Raw genomic sequence first — 5,438 nt, forward strand, 5'->3', positions numbered from 1 at the left:
GAGAAACAATTTCCTGATTTCTGACAGTTTTAGAAGGGAGTTGATAGGATCTTCTAGACAGAGCCAGTGAAGTTTCTACTATGACATGTTTTCCAGTTCCTTCCTGGTATGTTCTCTTTTGTATTGAACATAAAAAGTGGTTTCAAAGTAGCATCCGTGTTCCGTCATTTCAAGTCCATTGCTCTTGCAGCCTGTGAGTGGGATGCTCCCCATCAGGTGTTGAGTGGTGTCGTGGTCCTGGGACAGCTCAGGCGTCACAGCCCCGGCCCCAGCCCTGGTCCCCAGGAGTAGCCGTGTGAGCTCATGCAAGGCAGAAGGGATGTGCAGGCTGAGCTTGTGCGGGCCCGTAGAGGGAAGGGGACACAGCCGGACGTCCGGCCTCACGTGGCTGATGTAAGGAGGCCGCGCTGCGTTTCCACTCCCTGCAATTATTTGGACTGTGCTATGGGACCGTCTGGATGTCATAGTGCGGTATCGTGAACATGGTCTGAATTTGATTTTAATGATGTGTATCAGCGTGAAAACATGACACGGGCCTTGTCTTTGTACATTTGTGTGTGCATATGTAATTTCGGGGGGGGGGGCGGTTATATTTTATTTTCACAAACACACACACAAACCTTTTTTAACTGGTAAGTTCATATTCTGTGCCTTAAAATGCAATTGTTAAAAAGTGTTTTAATTCTCATTGTCATGGGAAGGAAGGTCCTATACGCCAAACTGCCCGCTCCATCCAGAGGACATCGTCCCCTCTGTTTAAGTGAAGCAGACGTTTTACGTGTATATTTGTAAGCGAAGAGGGGGAAAAAGAGATTCATGATAAAAATATATTTTGCGTATTCCAAATCTGTGACACCTTCAGTGTCTTCGTTGACACTGACCATATGATTGACTTGATCGACTATATAATAACATATAGTATGGTTTTTTCCCCCTGAAATTGTACATTTGCTTTGACTTTTCTGTGGACGAAGCAGGAACCCTCAGAAGGTTGGCTCTGCTCGTGTGGCCACGTGGTCCCTCACTAGGCCCTGAGCTTCACGTACCCAGACATTCACTTTTGTCAGAAAATCAGCGCAGACACAGACACACACATATCAAATAAGGTGACATATAAACCTGCATTATTTATTGTGACAAAGTGGCAAGGACATGGTGACATAGTCTCACCCTTTACAAGAAATTTAAAGTTAAAAACTTTTAGGGGCACCTGGGTGGCTCAGTGGGTTAAGTGTCCAACTCTTGATTTCAGCTCGGGTCATGATCTCAAGGTTACGCAGCCTTCTTGGGATTCTCTCTCTCTCTCTGCCCCTCCCCTACTTGCTCTGTCTGAATAAATAAATAAAATTTGAATGTCAAAGCACTTAAAAATTTTAATTTGGAATCCTTATCGACTAGGGATGCGGACTAAGGAATATCAGTGGAAATGAGTCCAACACTTACAGACACCAAGCCACCTACCCTACCCCGCCAGGCTGCGCCCCCGGGAAGGCCAGCGAGCCTCGAGCCTCGGCTGCTTGGGTCCCCGCCGCCTCTTGTTGACCTCACGTGTCCTCTGTGCTGCATCTCACTTCCTGGAGCCGAGGACGTCTCACGCTGCATCTGGTGACACTGCCTACGTCGGTGCCCTGTTGGCAGTGGTCACGGCTTAACGTTTGTTTCATGTCCTGGGCCTCGCCCCCGCACCGCCTCCTTCCAGCCTCCAGAGCGGGTTCAGAAACGGTCAGCGGATGGCATTCGGGCCCTCGTTGTGCGGTGAGCCCGGGACGGCCGTCCCCAGACAGGGACGGTGACTCGGCCGCCTCCGCCTGCAGCCCGTACAGCAGGCCCACCCTGTGTTGTGTGTCTCCTCTCCTGCCGGGGACCCCCGGGGACCGCTGGTCCCTGCGCTCCGGGTCCGGCCTGGTCCCCAGCTGAGTTTATCCATCTCGGGGAGCCTGGGCGTGTCTCCCCGGGCCAAGCCCTGCCCACCGCTGTGAGTCCGCCCTTCCTGAACCTTCCATGCAGGGACTCCAGCTTGCCCTCGTCTGCTTTGCTGTTCTTAAATGACCTCCAGTGTATTTGGAACGGAAGGAGATGGTCAAATGTCAGTTCGCTGCCCCTACAGTTTTCCTTAAGGTCAATTTTTTATGAAGTATTTTTTCAATTTTATCATGATCACATTTCAATATGTATGTCATTTTCAATGACTGCATTGTAACCAGATCACTAGTTCAATCTGCTTAACCAGTTACTGGTACTGGAGATGCAGAGTTTTTCTGATTGTTTTCCTAACTTAAGCAATACAAATATCTACGACTTCCGAGGCGTACTTTTACATGTTAGTTACTGATGTGGGGTAAAGCCTGCAAGTGAAATTAAGTCAAAATATAAACGTTTTATTGCAATTGATAAATATTGCTAAGCCAGTCTTCAGGAGGCATAAACCATCATGGTTTGCACGTGTTTCCTTGACCCTGTTTAGCTGGCAACATTAAAAGAATACTCTTCTGGTGAATAAACACAAATTCATCTCATTGTTCTAATGTGCATTTCCTTGGTTACCAGAGAGGCTAACATTTTGCAAATGCTTATTGACATTTTGCACTTTGGCGGACTAATCTATTCATACTACGATATTGCCTCTTAAAAGTTGTTTCTAATTTCATATATTTATTAACATTAACATTATTAACATATTTAACATTTAACATAATTAACATTATTGATTATTAAAATTAATAACACGTAAGGCAAAATGTCTTTCCGGTTTGAAGTTTGATTTTCGCCTTTGTTATAAGAGTTTAGAACTGTGAGAAATTCTTGTGTTTTCTGTGTTGACTGGCGCAGCTGCGAAGGGCTGGGACTTCACCCTCACTGCAAGCCAACAAGGCCGCCATGCATCCTGGAAGGAGCGTGACGACAGACGACAAGGAAGTTGGTGCAAAGCAGTTACTTACTTTCAGTTTTACTTATTTATTTATTTTGCATAGATTTTGGCTAATGCCAAATGTTTTGGGGGTTTGTTTCACTTACTTACACAAACTTGTATTACCCGTGAAGTCACGAAGACCAGCCCTCCACTCTTGACGCTCTGGTCTGGAAGTGCTTACTCATGTCGGAAGGATTAAACCAAAGTAGTCAGTCCGATTCATGTTAAGTCAATGTTTTGTGAGATTATGTGCATTTAATAGTAAAAGTGGCAATTAAGGAAATAGTGAATTCAGACTATTTATATTTTGACATGTAAAAGTTTAGCCAAGAATCCCTGAAAACATACTTGGGGTATAATATTATAAAGATGTACGTTTTTGAAATATATTTAGTGGATGCTTGTGGGATTTGTCTTTTTTTTTTTTTTTTTTCCCAGCATAGTGTTCGGCCTGAATCCCCCTGAATCCCTGCGTCACTTGCTTCTGTGGCTGGTCACCTCTGGCGTGAGGAAGGGGCCACGTGTTCCTCCCGCCGTGGGGGTGCCTGTGACAAGCAGCCTTGGAATGTTTACTCCCTGGAGTGTCCACTGAGCAGAATAACGGAGACACGGAGGACAACAGAGGTGGAGAAGACCGATACGGTTGGATTTCATGTTCATGGCGCCCTCACGTTCGCCCTCCGGGAGAGCCTTCCAGAGGCCTTGGGGGTTCTCCACGCCCCATCCTACCGGTGAGGTAACTTCCTGTTGACAGCAAGTTACCTGCACACACAGCTGAGATTCCGGAATAGTCGCTGTGCCGCGGCTGCGGAATTAATTCCCCGCATTAGCGCCTGGTGGCTGTAAAACTGCTCATGAAAACGAGGTGGTTTTGAGAATCGTTTGCACGTCTAGCAGTGGACTCTGGGTAAAGACACCTGCGCTGAGTCTTGCCATGTTGGAAGACTCCTCCCGCATCAGAAAAAGGTTTTAAACACTGCTTCCCATGTTCCCAGAGACTTGCTCACAAGACTATCAAGGACATAAAATAGCACTCTGTGGGAGACGAGGCCTGGAAGGGGAGTGTCTTTGGAGTGGGAGGGGTTGGTTTGACTTCTGACTCTCGGAACTTGCTAGAGAAGCAGTGTTGGCCAAATCACTGAGTTTTTTCTGAATTTGTTTCCCCTTGCGAATAAAGTGTGTATTAATGCGTGCCATACTCATTTAATAAGATGACGGCAAGCATCAAAAGATACGGCAGGCATTAAATTTCCCTAAAGCGCATGGACAGTAGCAGCTAGTGGGTATCGATCTAGTCCTAAGACTCACACCCGGGACAGGACGCATCCAAGTGTCAGCTCAGCCCAGGAGCCCAGGGAGGGAAAGACGTGTGTGCAAACAAGTGCACGAGGGACGTGCCCCCCCTCAGCAGCCATGTGCTCTGCACGGCCCGTTTCCTAAGCTGTGAAACAAAAATGTCAAAACGTGGAACCCGTCTCTCCTCAGGTCTGCAAACTTATTCTCAGGTGAGGAAACGTGTATTTTCACTAATGCCGCCAGAGGGCGCCAGGGCAGCAGGCCAAGTGCTCCAGGGATGCGGGGGCCAGGCTGAGGCTTCTCCAAAGGGAACAGACCAAGAATTATGGTGCTTTGATTTCCTGTCTTCATTTGAACTAAGCTGACCATGTCCAAATTATGTTGTAAAGTTAATTTTTACTTTGTCAGAAGCAGACTGGACAAAGACACACACACACACACGCACGCACGCACGCACACAGCAGAGAACAAAAGACGCCCACACCAGTATGCATGCTTGCCCAGGCCCTGGACTCCATTTCAATTACTAAACACATATTTAATTATAATGTAATCACATGGAACACTTTTTAAAGATTAAGTTGCAGGAAGAGCACGCCAGGCGGGTGCCGAAATGTTCAGGTGGCTCGTCACTCACGGCCGGCATGTGAGGCACAGAGGTGTGCAGATCGGAGGTCTGGCCCTTGCCTTGCAGAGCTCAGTCTCAGGAAGGCATTTTGACGATTAATTTCAGTTGGAAGCTGCAGGGAGCATCTTGGTCACTTGTTTCACATCTGGGCACATCTGGGCCAAGTTCCCCATGCTGCTCTGGAGACACGGAGGAGAAGCCTGTGGGGAGAACTGGCCTCGTCCTGGACCCCTTCCGGCTCCCTGGACCCTCCTGTGTAGGCTCCCATCTGGGCATCATCACAAACCAAGCAGCATCGGTTCAACACATAAACGATGGGTCCAGCGGGGCCCCAGTCCTAGAGGGCCAGCTGCGGACTTTGTCCTGTCCCTGGAGCCCTCAAACGTCGCAGACCTCCCGCCTTAATGTCGGTCTGTTTCCTCTCACAGCTGCTTGCACGTTCACTGCCGGACTTCACCCAAGTGTACGATGGCATGCATCATTGTTATATATGTATTAAATATGTATTTTTCCACTGCCCTAAAAATCATCCGTGCTCCTGACTTCCATCCCCCAACTCCCAGCAATGACTGATCTGTTTCCTGTCTATACAGTTTCACCTTT

The 5,438-nt window shown here is 47.8% G+C and overlaps 1 long non-coding RNA gene across 1 annotated transcript; it reads left to right on the forward strand.

Annotated features, from left to right (window-relative positions):
* Nucleotides 1-1,321: 1,321 nt before the first annotated feature.
* LOC122237102 lies at nucleotides 1,322-4,100 on the forward strand. Its single transcript, XR_006215317.1, has 2 exons — nucleotides 1,322-2,118; nucleotides 2,830-4,100. It is a non-coding gene; the product is annotated as an uncharacterized LOC122237102 (long non-coding RNA).
* Nucleotides 4,101-5,438: the final 1,338 nt, after the last annotated feature.

This window comes from Panthera tigris, chromosome A3 (assembly GCF_018350195.1).
Source record: "Panthera tigris isolate Pti1 chromosome A3, P.tigris_Pti1_mat1.1, whole genome shotgun sequence".
NCBI classification, from domain to species: Eukaryota; Metazoa; Chordata; class Mammalia; order Carnivora; family Felidae; genus Panthera; species Panthera tigris.